Raw genomic sequence first — 12741 nt, 5'->3', positions numbered from 1 at the left:
ACACACACACACACAGCATGAATATCTATGAAGAGCCACACAAATATGCTGATTCACACACACATACGAAATCCTCGTGACCTCCAGCTGTCAGACTGGACACGCACACACACACAAAGTCACACAAATACCCACCGGCTTCACACGGCCATGGTTTAGTAATGCAGCACACACACACACACACACACACACACACACACACACACCTGACATTCTATCAATTCTCCCACAGCAAACTGTCGGCCCCCCCGCGACCATGAAATATAAATGAAATACAATTAGCAGCTTTAAAGAACTTCATCAAGGCCAAGGCCTCGGTCCAAACACCCCCCGAAACCCCCAGCAAACACACACACACACACACACACACACACACACACACACACACACACAGACACACACAGTTCAGTGAACTCTGTCAGGAGCTAAATAAATAAATAAATAAATCAACAACAAAATAACTCCGTCCTTGGTTGCAGCGACTCATCGCAAACATCCATCTGAGCCTCCGATAAATAATTAAAGCTCACAATGACTATACGTTTTACACACACACACACACACACACACACACACTTTTTTCTTTTATTTTGAGGAAAAATAAAAAAGTTTTTTTAACGCCTCAAATTTGAGTTTTCTGCCTCGGAGCACGCCGCTTTGCCCTCGCGAGCGCCCCGCTGTCCTTCCATCCTAAAATTTAATGGATGCAGTGACTCATTACAAAGTGAAGGGGGAGGAAGAGGGGAGGCAGGTAGGGGTGGAGAGGGGGGGGGCAAAAAAAAAAAAAAAATTAGGAGAGAGATAGAGAGCGCTGTGCTTCATTTCCATGGCGTTACCATAGCAACAGCAGCGCAGGAGAGAGAGGGAGGGAGAGCGAGAGAGAGACGGCGAGGTGCCCTTCTGCCGTCGCAGCGCCTCGCCGCCGAATATTAACCAGGCCTGTACGCTCAGGTGCTAATTAGGAGGAGAGGAGGAAGGGTGGAGGAGGGGTGGGGTGGCGAAGAGGAGGGAGGTCAGGAGGGTGGAGGAGAGCGAGAAAAACAGGAGTGAGAGGAGAGGTCAGGAGGAGGCGACAAGGAGGAGGAGGAGGTGTAGAGAGGAGGTCAAGAGGGGCCAGCGGATGGAGAGGAAGAGGAGGAAAAGAAGGGAGGAGATGAGGAGATAAGGGGGCGAGGAAGTGAATTCTCTTCTTCCGCTTCTCCTTCGGCCGGCCTGTCAGGTTGATCTGTTCTGCTCCGGGAGGTCAGAGGAGGACAAAAGGAGGTGAAACAGGAAAAAACAAGAGAGGAAGAGGAAGATTAAAGGAAGAGAGGGAGCGAGAGAGCGGGAGATGAAAAGGGAGGTTTGCAGAGGTATAGAGAGAGGAAGCGAGTGATGAGAGGAGGCGAGACGGAGGAGGTGTAGAAAGGGAGCGAGCCGGGTCAATAAAACATGCATGAGACAGTCGCTCTGTGCACATCTGTGTGTGTTTAATTAGCATCCGTGTGTGTTCAAGTTGATCCTTTTTAAGATCTGGCCTCATCACGTGTGTCTGTGTGTGCGTCTATACGTTGTGATCTAGTGTGTCTGTGCGTGTTTAACGTCTGCTTTCTCCTCCCGTGTCCTCCCGTCACGTGTACATATTTCTGAGCGTACGCGTGCATGAATGTCTCCATATGTGGGCGTGTGTCTTCACGTGTGCGTGTCCTCAGCTAACACGGCGCCGTCTCCATCCAGTCATGAGCTGCTATAAGCCTGAGAGACTCTGAACTCCGACACAGACTTACATTCACTCGTATATAGGTCACTGCAGCCCGTCCATGCCAACAGCGCCGCCGCCGCCTTGCGGCTTCGACTCATTTAACCGCAGATACCGGCGACAGGAAAAACAAGAAGGAGTGCGCTAAAGGAGGAGGAAAGTTTTAAGGTGTCACAGAGCTGCCTTCACCCTGCGTGTGATGATGGGAGAGATGCAGTGTTTATGCTTCGCGACGGCTCGCACCATAACCCAGAAACCATGGGCAAGTATCACTGAGCCACAAAGTCACAGGTCACGCTGTCACGGCCGCCACATCCCGATGTCATAAACCCGGGAGGTCACGACTTTCGAAACGCACAATCAAGCATTCATTTTGTTCTTTTGTTACTTTTAAAGTCCCAGAAAAAAGACGGCGAGATGACTGTTTGCTGAGTTGGCGGCCGGATCCATGGAGGAAGCATCGCCAACAGCATCATTTTTTAACCTGTATACGCCCACCAGGGCGACAGCCGTGTCCTCACTGACCAAAGTGGCCAAAACGCCGTCAAAGACTGTAAACGTAACACCTTCATGCTTTTAAAACTCGGCCACGTGTCTGAAACCCTGACCCTTGAACTCACAGTTCATGGTCTACCCGTAGCAGCAGGATCCATATGAGCGTCCCCAAAGACTAACCAGTAAACCCTTACAGACACTGAGGCAGGACCACCTTTGTCCACCTCAGACAGGTGAGCTGTACACAAGCTTTTTTTGCTATAACATCATCTGGAGTCAATGGGCGTGGCCACTTTGACGGACAGGTGTGTGCCAGCCCGGCGGCGCGTGCTAGCCTTCATCCCACTGATGGGAGTTTTTCTGGTGTTTTTTGTTCAGCAGGTATCAGTGTGTGTGCGTTGCACTTTTACAGTTTTATGATGCAGCCTGCTGATAATTTAGCGCGCGAGGTCACCTCCGGCTCCAAAAACCCAACATGGCTTCTGCTGGAACCCCATCGCTGAGGCGTCTCAGAGACACAAACGGGTTGTTTATCTAACCGGTTAGACCATAAAGCATGAATAAGGCCACCCTGTGTGGATGCGACACAGTCGGGCCGGCATCATTACGAATGTATGCACTCGTTCTCCTGTAAGGCGCTTTGGATAAAAGGTTCCACCAAATGGCTGATTTGGCAAGTTAAATCCTTTATGGGGATTTAGTGAAAGGGCTTTCTATTTAAAAAAAGTAATTTTATTTTTGGACTGCCTTTAATAGGATAAGCTTAGCCATAGGCAGCCCCCGGTTTGTTCTGATGAATAGGAATATTCTTGAGGCGTTTAACCTCCTTTTATTATATAACAGTCATGGGAGCGAGCAGTGAATCTACACAGGGCTGCACAATCGGGTCCATTTACACTTGTAAAACACTGGCATGTGTTGTTTTAAATGCTGTCGGTGTGGAGTTCACACTGTCACAATATTGAGTTCTCGTGACATTTGAAACCAATAATCATGACTGTTAACTGTCACCTCCACGTCTTATTGCACAAACAGAATTTCCTCATTATTCACGCTGCACATTTCTAAACCGCACCAAGCAAACTCGAGAACTATAAAGCCAGAGGCGAGGAGCGCCCTGTTCCCCGAGTCCTGCCTGTAAGGTACACAAACGCTTCCTGCGCCTTCTTATTTATTCTCCTTTAAGGTTAAAGCTTCTTGTTTGAGGTAGTGAGCCGGGCTCTTTCTTTTCCCAATGTTCACACTGATTCCTGATACCGAAGACAACTTTGAAGAACTTTCAAAGGGCACAAAGAAATCTCAGTTTTAATGACACTGGCAAAGTTTTTATTTTAATTGCAAACTGTCTCTTGTGTGGTTGGTACTTTCTTGAAAATTGTGCCAATGTCAAAAACTGTGCCAGCCTCTTCAGAGAGCGGCATGTTGGGAAATCTGCGGGGAGAACAAAGAGAAAAGGTTCTGCCCGTCGCACAAACTGCACTCGGATATTTTCTTAAAATTATGACCAATAATAATTCGTTCTGTTGAAAATGGTTAACGGGCTCTGCAGGGAATCAGAAATCGACAGCCTTTGCAACACCTGTCCACACACTTTTGGCACGAGTGGCTGATCAAAGTTTAGGTTCAAAGTCATCAGCAGGTTAAACGAGGTCAGAGGTCAGCCCTTTTTAGACCTTCTGGACACACACGGGGCTCATTTGTGGTGACACCATGATAACTCTATGAAAGAAGGTGTTTATTGTGAGTCTAAGTAAAAAAGGACAGAGTTTATTTCCCAACATGCACTGATGGCTACAGCGGGTGTGAGGAGGTTCGGTGATGTCGATCAGGCTCCACTCCTGTGGGTTCAGACTCGACACTTTCAAGATTAGACTTCAAACTTTGCGATAAAGCTCAGCGTCAGTGCGAGATCAGACCCGGGCTGAGGGACCTCTTTCTTCTCTTTCCCCTCACCTTCCAGCGGGTCACGGCAGATGGCCGGCCCTCCCTGCGCCCACCTCTGCTGGATGTCTCTACCTACTGAAAGGGTGAAGACCTCCATCATACGAACATCTCCAAGGGCTGCTTGTATGTGACGGCCGGACTGTTTCCCCTCTAATCGATAGCCAGTGCCGCCCCCAGCCTCAAATGCCACGAGCCCCACCTGACACACTGACCAGTCTGACAGTGTTCAGATGTCCACAAACATATGGCCACGGGAGAGGAACCCCCCTCCCCCACCACAGCTGCCCCCCAGGAGGCTTAATTCAGGGGCACAGAGTGGCGTTTTTTGTGGAGTGGAAAGGATTTATAATTACTGAGCGTTTAGGGGCTCCTCTGTGTTCGTCAGTGTGGTTTCCCATCAGCGTCTAACACCATCCATCTGCCTCTCTTTCACGCAGGACTTCCCTCTGCCTCGCTCGCTCAGAGATTACCGTGATATCGCTCGCTGCTTCCTTCCCGCTGTGCACTTGTTCTGCTGCTATTCGAGGAATTCAGTCTTCATCTGCCACCTCTCTCATCGCGCCTCGCCTCAAATACAAATGTAAATGAAAATAACCGTCCGGCGATGGTACTTCTGAGCATAAAGGCGCTGTTGGGGGTGTGCTGCATTCTTTAGCGCTGGGTTGGGGGATGGAGGGGCTTCCTCCTCTTCCTCTGAATGGGCAGTATGGGACACCTCGCTGAAGAGAATTCCATTAGTGTTGGTTTCTGTGGAGGGTTTTGCTGTCACACGGCGCTGACGCCGCCTCAGAGGGCCTTTACGCTCTGCCAAGACAGATTTCTGGAGCCAGGCGTGGAGAGAGCCCGCTCAGGACTCCAGACTCCACAAAAGCACTTCTAATAAACTTTTATCAGTCACAGTGCTTTGAGCAGATTTATTCCTGCACATTTCTCCATTTCCTTTTACGGCTGCTTTTACAGCGGTCTGGACCTCGGGCGGGTCGCTGCCACCGTGCTCACGGATGAAGAAGAGGAACGAGACGTGAATCGTGTGAATAACTCGGGAACTTTTTATGTTTTGGTTCAAATATTTAGCCCGACAACAGCGCTGATTAATCCTGGACGATTTTAAGAACACACACACACAAACGTATAAAAAGAATCGGACACAGCTGTGAGAGGCCAACAACTCGGGGCTAGAATCTGATTCTCGGGGATAAAATGACGACTTGTGCAGCCCTTTACTTGACGGCTGACCTCCATCTAAGACTTCAGAAGCCTGAATCGAGCGCTGAGGTGGTCGTACTTCTCCCTGCAGTTTCACCGGTTTCACAGTTTTAGATGCATTTTCTCATCAGTGCCTCAAAGAGTTTATTTTTAGAGAGAAGGTGATATTTCACGATTTTAAAAGTTATCTTTTCGTCCTTTTGACCTTTCCGCAGTCACAAAAAGCTCCGAATTATTTTGCTAATCAGAGAGATTTGCTGTTTAATTTTCACCTCATCGTTAAGAGCTTGTTTGCCAACTAATCAGCCGCTGCTGTGAGCGGTTATCACTCGTCTGTCATATTTAAGAAGTCTTACAGCAGAGCGCGCGGCTGATCCAGACTTCCTGTTCCTATTTTTCCTGACCTGAAACCAGGACGTGGTCAAAGGTCAGAGCTCTGAACATTTATGTCCTCCACGTTAAACAGCAAAGACAAAAAACACTGAATATTTCTGTGATACAGGAAAAAAAAAATCGCTTTAACGTTTTAATTATTTATTTTTTTGTACCAAGAAGAAAAAACTGATCGAGTTTGTTTAACTGGAGCAACATGTTGATTTATTTCAGGGTTTATCATTTTGTATTTTTCATTAGTTTCACTTTTATTGTTTTGTTTATTTTCTGGATTAAATTTGCTTTTTTGAGATGAAACTAAAACGATTTAATTTCAGTTTGAGCCTTTGTGACTTTCAGTGTTGCTGTTGTTCTGTTTCAAACATTAAAATTAAAAACAACTAAAAACTTATACTTGATACTCAGGTAAGTCCCAAAAGGTCGATTCTGTTCATCGTAGGAGGCCGTTTACGTGAAAAGGGAAAGACCATCTCTGACTCGAGGAGGGGGGTCACCACCTGACAATGCTGTGATTGCAGCCGTTCACCAACTCTCTGTGACTGGGACTCATGGTTATTGATCAGTGGTCACGAGAATTTGCATATTAATGATCAAGGAACTGACCTCCCAGCCTATTGTCAGTCAGTGGTGCTGGTGGGAAACCAGCTGAGACTGAAGGAGTCACCTGATGATGACGAAACGTTTCTCCCACTGAAAACGTCCAGATGGACAGGATCAAACTTTTGGGATTTATTTCATTTATTTATTTATTTTTACTTTTATTTAAAGTATAATTTGTATTTTTAATTTAGTCACCTAAGACTTCCAGTTTTTAGCAACATGTCTGATATTACCAGAGCAGTTTTAGGTCCGAGGCACTGAACTGAAGGTGTGAACGCTCCAGTTAAAACGGAGTCAGGACTGAACCAGGATCAGCACCGAGGACAAGCACGAGTCATGACTGAGCTCCGACTCACGATGAACCCGCCGGTCCTGTGAATTTGTTTGAGCAGGGTTTGGTTGAAGTCTGTGTGGACACCAAAAAGCAGGACATGTTTTCCAAACTCTGCCTGGCCTCAGCCTGCAGACCGTAACACGGCCGAAGGCTCCGAAAACCAACGCCAGGATTTTCTTTTGGTGCCACATCCGGACGGTTTTAACCAGAGCCAAATGAAAGGATAAAACACACAGACTCTTTGCTGGACCACACTTATTTTGGATTATTACAGATTATTTTGGACTAAGACTCATACAAAGCTCCTCTGGTAGAGTCTCAGATTAAAACACGGAGCTGGAAAAAAAGAGCAGGAGAGGTCATATTTCAGGAAAAAGCCCGATCTTCCTCGCAGCCAAGTTTGCGGCTGCGATTGGAAAACCTCTCCACCTATATTTGCCCAGAAGGACGTAAACGACCTGCAGCCAGGCAGCGGCGGGCAGCACGGGCAGCGACCTGAGCTGCAGATAAAAACCTCATTAAAAACAGAAACAGAGGAAAACCCGGAGCCTCGTTGTCAAACTTGTTTCTCAACAGGTTGCAGACGGTGAGTCACCATCTCCCATATTAACTCGCTCGTCGATATCCAATTATTACCTGCGACATTCAGGTATTTCACATTCGATTGGCCGCATGTAAACATATTATCTGGTTGGCAATAACTTGGACAAGCTCTTATCTCACTTATGAGAAACCCGAGAGTGATGCGTGCCTGAGATTAGCCGGGATGCCGAGGCACGCACACACCTTATCTTGTTTACTGTTCGGCTTCTGCAGCCTGCCTAAGCTCTGTTTCCATGGTAATATTAGGATTTTTCCATGCTGAAATATTCTGAATATTGTTTATTCGTGTATGAATCAATCGGATATTGCCGATGCTCTGATTGCATTGATTTCTGGAAAAGCTCTATCCGCCCGTCTCCCTCATTCTATTCTTCCTCCCTGATATTATTTTTACTTTGGAGTCTTATTATTATTAAAAACATGTTCAGCTTGTAGCCAGAATATGCTGCTGCCTCTAATCCTGCTCTCAAAAACATCCAAAGACCGGAGAAAATTCTCCTTCTGCAAGCCCTCATGTTGCACCGGGAGGTCAGAGGTCAGGGTAGGTATTCGGTGCCTTACTGAAGGACTCTTAGGCAAGAAAGGATGCCCGTGTACTCGAGCGCTCCCCTGGAAGAGCCTCTTTCTGCTCCCCACTCAATCCCCAACAACTAACCAGGGGAAATCAAAGTTAAATACAGAAAATGAAAGGCAAATAAATAATCACCGGTGCACTGAGCTGCACCTCCGTGGATCCTATTTTGATTTTAAGGTGGGAGTTGGGAGCGCACAAATAAGATAAAAGAAAGGATGGGAGGAGGAGGAAAGAACTGCAGAGAGGAGGGAGCGATTAGGAGACAAAGATGGGGGGGCAGGAGGAGGAGGGCTGGGGGACACGGGGAGGAGCAGGCGAATGAGAAGACAAATTGAGAAACACGAGGTCGGTGACACGGCGCACAGGCGTTTGCTCTTTTCCTTTCCGTTTTATCCCCATTACACTTTAATGCACGAGGCGCTCCTCCTGCTCATACCAAACACCTGCCAAGAGGAGGAAACACCCGGGAGCAACGGCGCCACGAGGAACTTCCGCCAACCGCTCGTAAACCAGGACATCGGTGCAGGAAGAGCCGGGTCGGGGCCACGATGAGTGAAATCACCTTTGAACTCCAGGCTCGGAAGCTCGACTCCTTAAATCACATTAAAGACTTCGCTGCACAGAATGTATTCAGTCCACAGACACACAGTTAACAACCCCTGTAAGAAACAGCCGGTCTACAGACCAGCGTCTCCTCTGGAAGCCCCGACTTTAATAAAAAGGCCAAAGTCGAGTTCCTGCCCCGAGTGGAGGAACGTGGGGTGAGGATTAGGGCGAGCAGGAGCAGGGCGGCGGCTGTACCGGTACAAGTGTCAAAGCAAAGCACCAGATTTATCGGTCTGCCTTCGTCCTTACACTCAGCGACATTCTCGAGCTCTGGGTAATGAGCGAAAGAACGAGATTACGGATACAAGCTGGAGAAATGGGCTTCATGCAAGGGGGGGCTGGGCTCTCCCTGACAGACCGGCTGAGAGTCCAAATCAGGCAGTTGGGGTGGTCTGTGCATCTGACACGGACGCCTCCTGGGCCAGGTGTTCCAGACACGTCCTACTGGGAGGTCCCAGGGTAAAACCAGGACATCGGATCCAGCAGAGCCACAAAGTTCTCGCAAAAGAGCCGGAGGAGGTCTGGATATCTCTGCTGGAAAATCCGATGTTTCAGGAAATGTAGGAAATAAATGGAAAGTCGGCTACAGTTACATGTCCCTATGTGTCCTTGCTATGAGTGTCGCCTCTCTGAGCTGAGTTGACTCACAAAGACGAGGGCCACGCTTCACAGAGTTTCAGAAAAACAACAAGTTTGAGCTTTTGTTTGGAAGATTTTGACAGAGGTGTAAACTTTGTGTGCGTCTTCCATATTTACCTTTTAAATCTGTAATGTGATTGGATTTTATGCCCAGTCTTATTTCTTTACTGCATGCTGTCTGCTTCATTTCCTTTGCTCTCTTCTGTGAATATTGTTGTTTTATTCTTGTTTTAATGGCTAATTTAACATCTGGGCAATGAACAACCATTCCAGACAAGCCATTTGGTTAACACTGGCACATTTACAGTAATGCTGATGGATAGTCAGCATCCCAGACCTTCAACGCGAGCTCATTTTCAGCCAGAAGTAATCATTGCTTTACATGATAAGAAACAAGGAAACAAAATAAGAAGCTGCAAATCGAGTTTTATGCAACAAACTGAAGATTTTTTCTTCTTCTCGAGCATGACTTCAGCTTCGGTACATCGTGTTCTGAGCTCTCGAACACACTGTTTTCGTTTTAGCTGTTCTTCAGAAACATCTTCAGATCACAGCTGGACCTCTGCTCTCAATGTTTCCAAACACGTCATTATAACCAAACCCGGCTCCACCAAATTAGAACCAGAGTCCACAGCCGGTGTGACGGCGATCGCCTAAAAAGTTATATGTAAGTATATAAAACCTGAGTGGGCCCAGCAGGGAGACCTACAGGGTCATTAAAGGGCCAATCTGAGGGGTTTTTACTCCTAACACATGTGCAGAGAGGGCAGGTGAACACATATCAATACACATGACCTCATTTCCTAAGCAGGTGGTGTTAAAAACTCACCTTCTGGCCCGTTGTGCAGTAAAACAAACATGTCTGCGGTCGTATTTTTAACGGCTCCATGAAAAAGGACAAACCTGCGTTAACACATCTTCTAGCGGACTCGGCGGTTTGATGGACACTCTCCGGAAAGACTGTTTCCCACGATTCCCACACTGCGGGCGAACCAGGCTTCGTGGTGGTCCAGCACCTCATTTGACAAACACAAAGTTGTTGTTTTCTCTGTCATTTGTCACCCCCGTGTGCGTTACGTCCTCGCTCGTGGTTTCTGATTAGCGTCTTTGTGCTGATTACAGGCCCCTTTAATGTGCACGCGAACGCAAACGTTGCTCTGCAGCTTTTAATCGCTGATAAGAGTTTGATAACGATCACGCGACTGTGACTCGGCGCTTTGGAACATTTATTTAACGGATGTTTAAGTGACGAAGACGCTTTGAACAGAAACAAAAAGTTGTTTTTTAAAAATCAAACTCCGAGCAGAGTTCACAGCAGATGTGGCGATGAGTCACGGAGGAGATCACGGGTTTCACAGGGAGACAAACAGACTGGCGAGAACGCGTTTAAAACTTTAAATTACACTTTGAGGGGATTTGAAGATCCTTTGCCAGTTTGGAGATTGGACCCCTGCTGCAGAGACGACTCCGTTTCCACTCATTTCAACCTGCAGGGCTGAAAAGTGAAGCTGAACCGCCTCTAATGGCCGCTTGAGGGTGGCTCCAGCGGTGAGTCACTCCTCAGAGTCCCACGTTAAAATGTCCGACCTTACAGCAGAAATGAACCCGTTTACAGCAGAACAGCATGTGTGGAGAAGTTCTGTAGAACTTATCCACTTGGTTACGGGTTGAGCGGCGATTACACGCGAGTCTGCTCAGGTGACATACGCTTTATCATCAGACCGCGAGCGCCACGGTGCGTGCAGCCGCCAGACTTTCCAGTGTGCTAAATACCATCACGTTCTTTAGTTACTCCCAGGAGGAAAATTATTGTTCTTATGCTGCAGGCTTCAGTCCCACACACCAACACAAATCCCTGTCCTAACCAGGACAGACATGATCTTTCTCTGCATATTTAGCTACGAACGCAAAGCCGAAAAAACAAAAACAAAGATAAGAACCGCCCCGAAGAGACTTCAAAGTGATCGCCACGGTGATTCTACTGTAGAAGCATTCGATTGGCCGCATGTAAACATATTATCTGGCAGGTAAAAACGGAGGCTGCAGCCTGACTGCTCTGGCTGCAGTGCCGGGGTCTGCATACACTCGGCTCCACTCCGAGTTCTTAGCTAGCTTAGCGTTAGCATGATGGCTGTGCTAGCAGTATAAACGCAGCTGTTTCAGTCCTGTTTGCACTTTAGCTTTGTGTTTTCATCCTTTAGTGCAATAAAAATCAAAGTAATGTCCATGTAGACCGCTCCATGATTTTCCACCTCCACACAAACTGAAATCAGCTGACTGTAGTGAAATGAGGACTCAGGACGACTGAAGAACATTTGTAACGCAAGTAACTGTGATTACTGAAGTTAGCGACGTGTTACTATGTCGCACTCAACCACACATACTTCCTAGGCGGATGTCAAAGAAGTTCAACAGGAATGACTCTGCTGGCGTCGAGGATTTAGGCTTAATGTTTACAGTGTTATAGGTGTGGCCTCTTTGATCGACAGGTGGATGCTGATACAAGCCGCTGCAGCTTCTAGCTGCAACTCAGCTAACTGAAGATGGAACTGCCAGGAAACGATGAAGAGCTTAGAAAAGGCGACCCTCGAAAAAGAAGGAGATCTGAGGAACCGCGAGGCTCGCTGTGAGGTTACTGCACCAACAGACCGTCCACCGTACCTGAGACACGCACCTGCACAGTCTGCTCTTCTGTTTCCAGCAAGCTAACATGGCGGCCGTGACATCCACTCACACAGACTGAGAGATAAAATAAACAGCTGTCAGAGACGAGGGAGGGAGGGGAGGAGGGGGGTCTTCAGTTTGCATGATGGCGCACAAACACTTGACGTACATGAAGACAATAACAGCAGCTGATATTTATGCCTTCACATGATGACTGATGATGGTTCCATTTTGTTTTTGACTGATGCTCCAACTTTCTCCCTCCAAAAAAGTAATATTTTCAGTTTCCACTCGTTGCTCTTGAATTTTTTATGAGCAAATTGACAATGCCTAAAAAATAAAATTGCTGGTAAACAGCACACTTAAAGTCACTCGTTATTATCCGTCTGCTTTCTAAACATCCTGAATCTAAATGAAGTGAAATATTTAAACAGAGAACACCGTGTTTCTCCTCTTTTTGAACGTCGGCACTAAATGGAAAATTCTTTCAGAGCCGTCCATCACGTCTGCAGATTTCTCTGACATCCTGACAAAAAGTGAAACATAATTAAAGTGCATTTGTGGAGTCTCCTGGCGACAGGTCGGCGGGGTTCAGGTTAATGAGGTTAATATTCACCGAGAGTACAGTTTGTTTTCGTGTGTGAGGAAGAGCAGCGAGTACCCGGTGTTCTTCTGCTCCATAATGAGAGCGTTAACCTGCTCTGGAAATGTTTGACTTCCAGGTGTTTGTGCTGATGAGCTCGTTCAGGTTCCCGCCGCACGGATGCCGGCGCTCCAGCCGCTCGGGGTTGGAGGTTTGAGAGGGTTTCCTCGCGCGAGCTCTGCAGCTATTTTAATCAAAATAAAGTGATTAGGAATATGCAAATCGAGCCATTTGCTAATTGTCGCAGCCAATCCCTCCCCGTCTGCGGCTCTGAATACAGCTGAAATTGGGGGGAAAAAAAA

At 47.3% G+C, this 12741-nt stretch overlaps 1 protein-coding gene across 6 annotated transcripts in view; it reads right to left on the bottom strand.

The window, feature by feature from the left end:
• LOC102310439 (zinc fingers and homeoboxes protein 2) overlaps positions 1–12741 on the bottom strand; it is a 122924-nt gene that overhangs the window by 30441 nt on the left and 79742 nt on the right. Inside the window, exon 1 of one of the 6 annotated variants that reach the window (XM_005948365.3) lies at positions 10036–10310. The exons of the other annotated variants lie outside the window; for them this stretch is intronic. The gene's annotated coding sequence lies outside the window, so the exon portion shown is untranslated. Of the gene's footprint in view, positions 1–10035; positions 10311–12741 lie in introns of those variants that run through there. 6 annotated transcript variants of the gene reach the window in all.

Source organism: Haplochromis burtoni, unplaced genomic scaffold, assembly GCF_018398535.1.
Source record: "Haplochromis burtoni strain Fernald_Lab_line unplaced genomic scaffold, NCSU_Asbu1 Contig_588, whole genome shotgun sequence".
Taxonomy (NCBI): domain Eukaryota; kingdom Metazoa; phylum Chordata; class Actinopteri; order Cichliformes; family Cichlidae; genus Haplochromis; species Haplochromis burtoni.
This window is presented reverse-complemented; position numbering and strand designations above follow the sequence as displayed.